Below are 13161 nucleotides of genomic sequence, written 5' to 3'. Positions count from 1 at the left end.
AGAAAGGGTTGAGGAACAAAAGGAACTTAATGGTACCTTTTTGCAGCAATGTGATACTGGCAGCATTTAGGTTGCCTTGAGGTCTGCCTATTTGCCTGCTGCTCAAAGGAGAGAAGTTAGTATCCAGGAATCAGAGGCACATAGCAACAGCCACCAGGATGGAGCAGTTACACATTTTTATTCCAGAAGAATCACCAGCAAAACTCAAAGGATTTCCAGCTGTGTTCTGTCTAGAAAAACAGAGAGTTTGAGCTTAACAAAGCTCATTTGATTTTGCTCAATGACTTTCATGTGTATTTTGGCACAATAAAGTTCATAAATTCCAGTGTTGGCAAAAAGTGAAACTGAAATAGTTGTGAAAATAGTGACATTGTTCTTGAATTCGAATGAGTTCTCACCAGTTTTTCACTCTCAGGGCACAAATATGTGCACAGCAGCCTATGCATTATTTAAATCCCTCAGTAAATTTCACTGGCACCTAAACTTAAGACCAGTCATTCCATTTTCTCTGGACACCAAAGTTGACTTCAGCAGCTTTTTCTCCCCCTGACAATGATTTCCATTCCTGTGACTTCCCATCAACTGCACTGATAATAACACTGTAAAAGTAAAGGAGGTGCTTTAAATAATATAAATTCATTAGGCAGCTCTGAAGGAAGAACGAGTGGCAGTGTACTGGAGCCACTTACATGAGCCTTGCTGCCAGGGGAAATAATATGGAGCAATAGTCTTGTGCTGATGGGGTGTGAAAAGCCGATCTCAACACTTCCTAGGATTTTGAAAGATGCTTTGAAAAATGCAAAGCAAACCACATATCTGCTTTAGATTTGCCCTTTCACCTGTGTGGGAGATGACTAAGCCCAGATGCAACAGGCAGCTCAAGTGCAAAAATAAACCACATTAGTAGCTAAATTCAGGAGTTTGAAGGATAAAGGTAAAAATTATTAATTTATGAAAACTTGGCATGCTCTGAACATAGTGGACAAATATATCTGTAATACCCCAATCATTAGGAAAGATACTACAGTGATGACGGTACACTGGAACAGATACGCAAACTGAATCATCCAAGTCTCATTATAAATCAGACTTTCAGTCAGATACAGTCAGCATTAGCAGAAGCCGGCACTCTTTATATACTGAATAAACTTACAATTTTAATTTCCAGTGGCATTAATCTGTCATTTGTCATTACAGTAAAATTAGAACAAAAATGATTTAAGAAAATGCCTTTGAAAAGTACAAGATTTTTTCTTCTCCCTTTGTATGTATTCCCCGTGACATGAGCCTCAGCTTGATTTCTTCAAACTTGTCAGTTTTCATCACTGTTAAATCTCAGCAGAAACTACAGGTTTGATCAAAACTGAACAATCTCCTCAGTTGAAAAAAATAGGCTTTTTTCCAGGAGTTCTTTTTTTTTTTTTTTATTTTTAAAGTGTTTACAAACCTTTAAAAAATATAGTGTGTAATATCCTTAGTGAATAACATTTCAATACGATGTTACAAATTAATGTGGAGTTCTAGAAGTGTTCATGTTAATGCAAAATGCATTCATCATAATTACCATAAATATCAAATGAACTAATAATGATCAGGGCGATATTTTAAAGCATTCTTCATTAGCATGTGTATTGTTTTTAAAAGTCCAGGATGATTAGAATTACTGTAAAGCTTCTTTTTGAGCAAGGTTCTCTTCCCAATGGAAGGACAGCCCAAATCTAAATACTTCTAAAGTCTCTGTGTAATCCTCAAAAATGGGGTAAAGACACTAACACTAGCTTAGAGATTGCTTTCCCCATAGGATAAGTATCAGCAGTAGGCAAGAAAGCCTAAGAAACAAGGATTCAAATCAAAATTCATTTTTTTCTGAATCTCTGGATGATAGCTAGAATAGTTCTTCAATGCATGTTGTTGCTAGGTTTGTGGTAGGTGAAGAAAGATCAAGCATGCCTTAGTGAATTCTGTAAAAGTATGTTTACTTGTTCAGTAATTGAAAAAAAACAAAACAAAACTGGATAACAGAGGATCCTTTCAACTTAAAACCCACCGGAATTTTTAATTTTTCATGAGAATGAGGTGTAGAACACTATCAACCTTAACCTTCTTCAGGGGAAGACTTATGAAATGCATAAAACAAATAAAATTATGGCTCTTCAATACTTTAATGTTGGCACCGTGGACTGCTTTTCAACTACTTATATCGCTTTATACATCACCTTTGATTTTAGACATGCATTGCTTAGGACAGATAACGATTCTGCAGAGCTGAATTGGCTTACAGACATTATTCCTGATTTTTTCCTCCCACAGTGAATTTCAAACATACAGGGTAACAGACTCATATAACGGAGATAGAGAATAAAGATTTATAAACGAGATTTACATCAAGACAAACCTTCTGCTTCTTCGGACAGTTCAAATATTTTAATTTTTAGGAAAAGGAATTTTGCAGAAGTACAAACTAGAAAAAGAAGCCCATTGTGAAATTTTAGGCTGAATTTCAGTATATTTCAGTTTATTTTCCTTACCCATTTTATTTCCAGTCCATAAAATGGGGCAGCCATGGTGGTTTTACACTTCTCATCCTGTCATGGTTGTATTCAGATGTCCTTAATGAGCTGACACAGATTAAAACTAATCAAACAAAAAAGAAACAATCAAAGATCAGCTCCCAGTGCATCAGCTCCCTGCATGACTAAATGATACAACCATTGGAGCTTGAGGGCTGGCATAAGCGAATGGGTGGAAATGTACGAGAAGGGAGAACTAAGGGCTCACCAGCTTTGCTCTAGCAATTTGCTCAGGACATTAAATAATCACAAACAAAGCAAAAGATATCAAAATTACCAGTTCATATCAGTCCTTTCCTGTGGAAATGTTAGACTCTTAAAATGGAACTTTTTTGACATAACTGTATTTGTAGAAGGTTTAGAAGCCTCAACCCAGTTCAGTGCTTGCCTTTTTTGCTTATTTTCCTTTCATTTATATATATAGATATATTTTTTAGAACCAAATATTTGAAAACCCTGGACTTAAAATTTCCAATGTATCTAAATCATGAATGCTTAAGTTAATGCTGAAAACAAAATTTGGCTCTTAACCTGCTTAAGTGGTTTAAGAAATTTTATGCTGAATCAAGTACTAACCTTTAACTCATAGATGAAATTTACTTAGCATAGAGTTCATTCACAAGTGTTATAAACCTAGAGATAGTTGATAATTTTGTGTTAGAATAAATTTCTGGTAGAAAATATATATTTTTTTCTAAGAATGCTTTTTTTTTTTTTTTTTTTTTTTGTGGAAAGAGTGAAAACAATGGGTCCCTGGTTGCTCACCTAGAAGACTGCTATCAGTTTCAGTTTTTACATGAATGGTCCAAGTTCCTGGACCATTTGCTGCTTCCAGCAGGGACAGGCAAACTAAGCATCCGTGGTTCTTTGGCAGTGAGGCTGAAAGGATGAAAGACTCCTATCAATTTTTCTTTGTCTGCAGGGAGAAAGCAGAGCTTCCAAGAGCCTTCAATCTGGTACTCTGAACAATCAAAAATTCCTTTAGTTTTCCTCTGATTTTTTTTTTTCTTCCCATTTTTAAATCTTTTTTCTTCTTTCGATTGAATACGCTTAAACAAAGGACTCTAAACCTCTTAGCAGCTGGTGATCCACAGTTGAGGGCAGATACACAGGCAAGGTATATTTCCAGTTTTTAACATGCTGTGGTGCCAGCCTTGCTGCTGGTACAGTTGGGCACCATCATGGTTAGCACAAGTTGGGAATTAGACATGGAAAGATTTTACCAAGTGTTTTAAAGTTTTGGTGAGAATGGGCATTCCTTGCTTTAAAGCTGCCTCTGTTCACAAGTAAAATCAAAGTAAATTTCTTTACAATGCTTTAGACCCTAAGTTATTGGAGCAATAGTAAGCTTTGCACTTGTAGTAAAGCTTTCTGCATGGAGTATAAGAAGAAAGACTACAATAGATTTCAACAGAAAACCTGACCCCATAACATCTTTGAAACTGGTAAAAAAAAAGTATTCCTTAAAACCTTGTGTTTATCTGTGATAAAATCAGCAGGAACATTCAATTAGAACTTAGAATTCAATGTGTGCTGGTACATTTCAAGTGCTTGTTTCATAAATGTAAACATGAATTCCAAGCACTGTTGAAAGGCAATAATGATATAGGAAAACTTTCCTCATTGACATTTATTTCTGGTATTGGAAATTTTCAGCTTGTTTGGCTTTACTGGCCATTTCCCAGCAAGAGAGGGAAGGATGGACCCTAGGTGAGGAGAGGACACTAGTGACTGCATAATGTTTGAATTATTTGGCAGGGCAGCAATAAAAGCAAGAAGCAAGAAGAAAGATAAACCAGCCAGGGATGTTTAAAAATAATTTTCAACAAATGGGGAAGATTTGTAAAGGTCTTGATATTCCCTCATATTACTGTGACCGGTGTAAGGTAAACTTATGGAGTGATTGAGAAATCACGCATGATTATATTTTGGGAACTTCTATTAAACTAATACTTCTTCGTAAGTCATTAAGAATTAGGTGCATTGCAAAATGCCACTGTTTTTCAAGCTGACATAAATATTTCATTAATTAAATCTATTAAGAACATTGAAATGAGATTTCATTAACTAATACTCTCTATTAGGATAATTATGACTAATTACAGTTATTAGACTAATGGCCTTAATCCTCAAGCACAATGTGTTACAGAAGGTTAAGAGGCCTATGACAAATTGAAAATCAAAAGGATGATCAAACTATTTTTTAATATTTTACACAGTCACCAACATAACATGGTAGCTATAACTGCAACAGTTTCATCTTTTTGCAGCTCACCTCAGGCTAGGAAAGAAGATAATTTTTTAGGACTGGCTAATGACTTTAGATACCCAACAGGAAGTCCTATAAAAATCCCAATTTTTAGACCATAGGTGCTCAAGAGTATGAAAAATTAACCTGTGATATGTCCCACTAAAATAAAACTGCATAATTTTACTAAAGTTTTCCCCAGATAGGAGCGATATTTTTAAAAGTTGAAATTCCACTCTTACATCAACAGGTTGTGTTTTGTATGCAGCTGCACTATATCACAGAAATACTGTTTTGGGATGTATTTGCTGATGCTTCCGATAGAGAGTTATGTACAGTTTGAAAACTCATGTTAATATCTCAGTATCTCAGTATCTGGTAGCACAAGTGTGACTAAAGAAGGTGCAATGCATGACCCTTGAGTCCTACTTTGGGAGAAAGCCAAAACCTCACCAAGCAATTAAAAAACCTGTGTTACATAGCACAGACTTTTTTCCTTTTTGCAGCTAGAGAAATGGGTTAAGTTTACTGAAGTTTGAGCTGCAAAAGTCAACAAGATTTTACGTGAAGTAGAACTGTCCCATAACTAGAAGGTAATTGGGATTACCAGCTATGTTTTAAGAAAACACTCACAATAATGATGCAATCTTTTTTAGCTCTTGAACTGATCATCATAAGGAACTGTCTGTATTCCAAAGAATTATAAATTTCAGATCTTGAGTAGATAGAGATGACCAGGTATCAGAGAAAGAAAAGAATCCAAATCATATCTGATCTGTGGAACTCAAGGAGTAAGAATCTCAGAGTTCACATAAAGTTAGAATTTTTCATCTAAAAGTACTATATCTTTTAGGTGACATGCTCCAGAGATGAATCCAAAACAGGTTTGTTTATCTAAACGGTGTAGGAAGACAGTCCTTAGAGCTAGGTGCTGTAAAGGAGAATCCATCTCCCTTTCTGTGCCTGTGCAGAACAGCAAAAGAGTGAGCAGATGGGGGTATCTACCTATTGTACCCTTGAAACTAGACTATCATATCTTGTAGATTATATGGCTGAATGTTTAAAAATACCAAAACATTTGCATGCCAGAGGCAGTGTTGGCATTTTGATCAGTGTTTCTGAAGATTTGAACATAGTAAGAAGTAACACTGGTTTGAACAATAACTTTAGAGAGTCAAATATATTTCTAAATTTTATCAGTGACATTTTGGAGTGCAGGTGATAATGGTTTTATTTATATAACATTGTCATCATGTTGCAAGATAAAGTCTTTGTTATCTACTCATGCTAAAAATACATAGTGAAATACTTTAGATATTTGAGTCAAAGGGCTAGTTTCTTATAACTGACCTTACTTCTGTGGAGCTTGGCTCTGGCAAATCTTTATTGAACTTTTTTTTTGTACAATTGATTCAACAAACTCAGTTTTTAATCTGTTTTTTGTTGTTGTTTTTTATTTATATTGTGACATCTGGGTTCCTTTGTTTACTTTGTTTCCTCCTAAATATAGTTTCTCTGGTTGTACAGACTATTTCTTTCAATAGATTCTGTGATAATGATACAGTTCTCCCTAAATTTTCACATCTCACTCCTGTGTAGTCTCCTAATGCACACTGTTTCTCATATCATAACAACTATACATAGCTGTGAAATGCTCTGCTTAGAGACCTGGAAGGGAAGTTGCATGTGTTATTAATCAAGAACTGACATGACCTTTCATGGCTGGTTTCCTTTAAGACACAGCTATTAGGGTTCAGAGTTTCCTTATCACTAGGTAATAAAGCAAGGTTTCTGCCTTGGATACATGGCACAGAGACAGGGAACACAGAGGCTGACATACTAAATCAGACTAATGGTCTATCTAACATGATATTCTTGTGGTGATACTGAACGGTACCATATGAAAAAATTCAGAGCTGGATATGAGACCCCTGTAACAAAAGGGACATCTCTTTGTAACCCCAGACAATCACTGTGAGGAAATGTGTTGTGAAGCATGAGGAATGACAAGCCAACCATGTTTTTTAATCCTTGGCAAGGTAATTGTGATTCCTGTTGTTTGTATGCCATTTCTTACTCCTTTCTGAACCTTATAGTTCTTTGTCTCAAACGTATTTCAAGACAGCTACTTTGGCAGTAGTGATGGGCTTATAAATATTGCACATGCACAGTATTAAGAATGTCCTATACTAGAAATTAAGAAATATCAAAATGAAGTTGCTGTTACAATTTCCACTTTCTGTTGTTTTCTATTGTACATTTTAACTGCTTATGTTCAGTGGTTTGTAATGTATTTTAACAGCACATTTTTCGTAGGTCTTTTATCTCACTAAGTACTTAGGATGAAACTTACCCTGTAGAGAACTTACCTTGGGTATTACCTGGAGGATCAGTCTTTGCTACCAAAATAGAGAGAAACTTAATGAGTGAGTATTCCACTAGTTTTCAAGTCCTTTCTATAAAAAAGAGAAATTCAGGAACATCTCAAAGAAAGTACAAAAATATTAACCTGTGGAGGAAAAAATAGTTTATTAATCTTTAGCTGTATTTAAAAAAAAAAAAAAAAGATTCATAATTTAGACTGTAATTCACAGTTTGAGTATGATGCCTGTGAAAGTCAGGAGTTGCTCCAATTTAGGAATTTCCTTCTTTAGCACCTTGCACTGGAGAGCATTATAGTCACAGAACATTCTCCCATAGTTTCATGCTGTCTCCAAATGCCCCTATTAAATAGTAAATAAAAAGTAGGGACAAACTGGAAAGTTCAGAGCTTGTAAGATAAAATTCTCAGCTATGCTTCAAAACAACCTTAAGGGTTTAGTTTGGGCAATTTAAAAAAACAATTGTTTTAACTTAAAGCAAGAATCGGGCATATTATATTAGCCAGACACTTATTTTTAACTTCCATCCCTGTTGTGGTTATTTATTTTTGCTTCCCACCCCCCACATTTGTTTATAATTCTCAGTGGAACTGCACTCTGCCACCTGCAAGGTTAATAGGCTGAGTAAAATGCGGTGGGGTTGTTTTTGCTTTTTAAGACAAAAACAATGTGGCACATAAAAATTGTACCTCAAAAATAGTATTTGCCATTTTTTAGTGTTTCAAAGGGCTTCAACTGACTTATGTAGAATGATTACCTTGCAAAGAATCCACGAGGATTCAACATTATTTATCATGTTCATCTGCATAGGTACTTTTTTTTTTTTTTTTCCAAATAATTTACCTTGTGATGGAACGAACATCAATCGTTAGCAGTTCACAACATCATCTGTTGTAAAGATATGTAAAACTGGGTGACTTTGCAGATGTCCAGTAAAGATTGGCTTTTCTTTTTGTTATCAATTCAGAGTTTTCATTAATTTCAATTCTACTACCAATTCTGGTAAGTAATTGTGATTTAAATTATCACTTTGTTCTGGCATACCCTCTTTTTTCATCTTGATCTTTGCCTTATCTTCACTACTTGCAAAGAATAGCTTTAGGGCAGGTGTACATCTACCAGGTATGGCAAAGAATGATGGAAATAACTCATTCGCTTTTTCTGCAGTGTTGAGAAGGGTAGACTGGTCTTCTTACTCCCTGGCAATCTAGTTTAAAATTGGTTCTTTAATTAAAAGCTGATCAAGAAAGAATGCAGAGATACCACCACACGCTCAGATCTTTCCCTCCCTGTTTTCAACATGCCTAAAATCCAGTTTCATTGCTGCCCACAAAATCAATTTGTTTCTGACCAGATGCTTCTCTTCAAGTTAATAATCAGTGAGTGAGTCTGCATCAGCATTTTACCCCAGAACAAGAGTGAATTTCTGAAATAAATATCCCACTAGTCTCCATTTTCTGCTCGTTGGCTTGCTTCACAAAGTGGTATCGAAGCACAAAAAAATGGGTTCCTTTCAGATGAAGCTAAACTAGGAAATATGGCCTGAATATGCAGGTGTCTAGTACATTTCAGCTCATAATAGGCATTCTGTTCCCACGAGCACAGCAGAGCTAGTCTGGTCCATAAACATCCCTGAAACATATTTTATGTATTTGCCAGTCCTCAGGACTGAGTGGTTTGCCAGTTGTGCTGTGCTGCTTGCTAATCTGAGCAGAAATAATTCCGGTGTGTCTGTTTGCCAAAGTCAAAGTCTTTGGCCCTTCTGCAGCTCACTGAGCAGGCAGTCGGACATCCCTCAGGCAACAGCTGACTGGACTATGTGAGAATTGGTAACATTAGGTCTTCTACAGCTTCCTGACCCTTCACTGAGATATTAATAACCAAAGTTGCGAGCCCTTTAACAACAACTGGCACCTCAGAAGTCTTTTTTTTCTTAAAGTAACCTAACTTGCTTGAATTAATATGTAAGACTGTATTCAGCAAAACATGGTAATCCATGACAAAAAGCCATCCACCAAATAAGCTCTAAGAAGTAACCATATGATACGAAAGGAAACCAGAAACCTGGGATTCATTGCAAATATCTAGCCATAAGCTTGCTTCTATGACGTACAAATCTGAATCAGCTGGAAAAATGATTAATATAAAGTAGTTGCCTGTTTTTTTTTTTTTTCCTAACTAGAACTTTCCCTTTATATCAGTGAGACTATTTTCTTGATATGCCTGGAAGCCTCCAGCATTTGCACTTTGAAGTCTCTTAATTTATGTTTTATCTAACAATTTTATTTTCCTCTCTGTTTCACCAAGACTCAGTTTCAGTTTCTTCCTCGCTTGAATGATTGCTTCGATTTGTCAGTTAATAATGTTATTTTTATTTTCCTTTCTGCTTCATTTTAAAACACACAACTGTTTAAACTGTTAAGTCTGATGGTAGTTTATCATCCACATACATCATATCCACATCTTCCACAGTTTTTACTGTCTGAAACACAGGCAGACTCAACTCCCTTGGTTAATTCTAATGTTTTGTTGATTACAGAACTGAGACTAGTAGGAAACAGAGCTAAAGACACTGGAGAAGCTGAAAGAACTTTCCTACATCAATGTTCCTATCTGGAAGACCCATTTGATATTCAGAAATACTAATGAGGAGGCTATTGTTCTCTCAGACTTTATTCTCAGAAGATCTGCCATTGGAAAATTATGTCCTAGAAGAGAATAGCTATACCCAGTGAAATGGATAATAAGTTCAGCTAAAACTTTTATTTATCCCTTAGACTTTAATGAAAAGAGATATCACAGTATCCTAGGTTATTGAACACCATTCTCAAATAAATTATTTTTAAAATCAATAACATTTAGCCAATCTCAGTGAGAATCTAGGGCCAAGTTAATTACTTGGAGTACCTTTTCTGTTGTTATCTTCCTAAGGTAGCTTACTGCTTTTTTTTTTTAGGCAAACTTTAAATATTATTCGATTTTACATTTCCCCTTCATCGCATAACACAATTGTTTTACTGCATTTATTAGCAGACAAATACTTGAACCAGTGTTTGAATAACATTGTTATTCATTCAAAACCTTTTGGGTAAACTTTCAGGAGTTTGCTGGGGTTCTGGACAGTTACTTGCTATTGATCTGCTGAGAATGTGGTTTTCTGAATCCAGTAACAGCCCATTTTAGGTTTCAAGTAAATCATTGCTTGCTCTAGTGGCCTTCAGAAAGTCTGAAAATAATACTTTCATATTCCCATTTATGTAAATCTGTAGATAGTAATTCATTTGGTGGCTCACATTTCTAGCACGGCTCTTGAAAACTGTGGGTATTATTTTTATCTTCTATGAGTTCATCCATAATATTGTCCATTAAGAACTCTAGCAGCCTGAGAGCACCCACAAATCAAGTACTTTAACGTCTCGAGCTTCAGTCATTCAGACATAAATGTGCTTAGTTTTTTGCACATGCAATTATCCCATTTATTTTAACGGAACTATTTAAGTGGTTGTCAAGGCAGGAGCCTAAGTTAAACAGTAGCAGCTTCTAAAACTACTAGATAGAAGGAAGTTTTCCTCAAAACTATGAATGACAAAAGTCAGAGATTTTACATCTCATAATTTATAATCTAATTTGAATAGTTATTATCTTATTCTATGCTATGTCTTCAAATGAAGACAAAAGTAGGTTTTTATGTTCTTTGCATTTAAGCTCACCACAGCTAGTCAGTACTAATTTGAGAGCATTTGGTCCTTGGGTATACCCAGGGTATGAGTCTCAAATGCTGTTCTGAAAGAGTTATCTCCCCAGGACTTTTAGTCTTCAAACATATATATAAATTTATTTTGATTCATATATATTCTTACATATTTTTGAATATGCGTATATTCTACTTCATCTTCACAGCCTCCTTTGTGAATTACTAGATATAACAAGAAATATTCCAGTTGTCATAGAAAAAAAATACATTTTCTCATTATTTGCACAACTACCCTCTTTTTGATTTCTCTCATCTGAGGTGCTTGAAGAGAGAGAGACAATTTTGGTACTTACATAATCCAATGACAAGTGCTTTTTTCCTCCAATGCCATGGTTTCCTCACATAGCTTTGATTTCTAAAAGCACCAACATCAACAAAGGGAATATGTTTCTTAAGTGAAAACTCTTTTCACTTATGGTAACAATGAAAGTAGTTGATAAAGAACAATTAAGGTACCTTGGACTCTTCTTTTCTATTGCCTTACATGTCCTGTTATCTATATCAGTGCAAAGTAAGTGCTAAATAGTTGTCAAATAATTTTCCTGTTTAAAACTGTTTTACAGTCACCTGACACTCATGTTGCTTAGGTGTGAGTGACTCTACTGTGTAAAGCAGCAGAAAAATCAGACTTAGATAGTAAGCTGATAAGGCTTATAATAAAGGGTGATAATAAAAACTTGTGGACTTTTGACACCATCTAAAGAGGATAAAATGCTTGCTCTGTAAGAAAGGATAAATGGTTACAGGGCAGTGTCATAATATCGCCCAATAGTAAGAACTTCTCCTTAGAAAAATAGCTGTTGCTTTGTTAGACCAGCTGTGATCTCCTGAATTTGACAGATCAGTCTTTGTCTCACCTCAATTTCCCCCTCTAGTGATGGCATTGTTCCACAATCAATGCCAACTAACATATGCTGGCATTGCTGCTGAAACATAAGACCAAGCCCCACTCACACATATTCCCATCCTCACCTGGGCACTGTCCTTCCTCTGTATGTACACAAATCTCATCTGAATAAGGGAATTCCCACAGTCTGAGAGGACTGAAGAAAGATTTCAAGGCCTTGGGATGGCTGGCGAAAGAGTCTGGGGTGCAAGTGCTTTTCTCTTCCCTCCTTCCATTTTCAGGTACAGATGTGGGATGGAATAGAAGAATTCAGTTCATAAATGATTGGCTACGAGACTGGTGCTACAGGCAGGGCTTTGGATCCTTTGATAATGGCTGGTTTTACAAGACACCAGTTTAGACAGTGATATGTGGGAAAGGTTTATCTCACAGGGGCAAAAGGATGCTGGGACAGGAATTAGCAGGGTTCATTTGGAGAGCTTTAAACTAAACTTGAAGGGGGATGGGGTTGTAGCTGGGCTTGCACCAGTGAGGCAGCACTCTAGAATTGACAAAGGCTGGGAGGCCTCCCATACACCTAGGGTGAAATTGGTGTGCTCAGCTCACTCCCTGAAATGCCTGTACACCAATGCGTGCAGCACATGGAATAAGCAGGAGGAGTTACAAACCTGTGTTTGGTCAGGAGATTATGATCTGGTGGCAATTACAGAGACATGGTGGGACAGCTCACATGACTGCAATGTGGTCATGGATGGCTATGTTCATTTCAGGAAAGACAGGCCAGCCAGGTGAGGTGGTGGTGTTGTTCTTTACGTGAAAGAGCTACTACAATGTATTGAGTACTGTCCAGTCACGGATGAGGAGCAAGTTGACAGTCTGTGGGTGAGAATTAAGGGGCAGGCTGGCAGGGAAGGTACTGTTGTGGGTGTCTATTACAGGCCACCAGATCAGGGTGAGGAAGTTGATGAGGCCTTCTACAGGCAGCTGAGAGCAGCCTCACAATCACAGGCCCTCGTTGTCGTGGGGGATTTTAACTCCCCTGATATTTGCTGGAAGGATTGCTCAGCCAGCCATCCACAGTCCAAGAGGTTCCTCCAGTGCACTGATGATAACTTCCCGATGCAAATGGTGGAGGAGCTGACTAGGAGAGGTGCACTGCTGGACCTCATCCTCACTAACAAGGAGGGTCTGGTTGATGCAGTAAAAGTTGAGGGCTGCCTTGGTTGCAGCGACCATGAGATGGTGGAGTTCAGGATCATATGTCGCAGGAGCAGAATACCAAGCAGAATGGCAACCCTGGACTTAAGTAGGGTGAATTTTGGCCTTTACAAACAATTTCTAGGGGAAATCCCATGGGCAAG

Source organism: Patagioenas fasciata, chromosome 4 (genome assembly GCF_037038585.1).
Source record: "Patagioenas fasciata isolate bPatFas1 chromosome 4, bPatFas1.hap1, whole genome shotgun sequence".
NCBI lineage: Eukaryota > Metazoa > Chordata > Aves > Columbiformes > Columbidae > Patagioenas > Patagioenas fasciata.
This window is presented reverse-complemented; position numbering follows the sequence as displayed.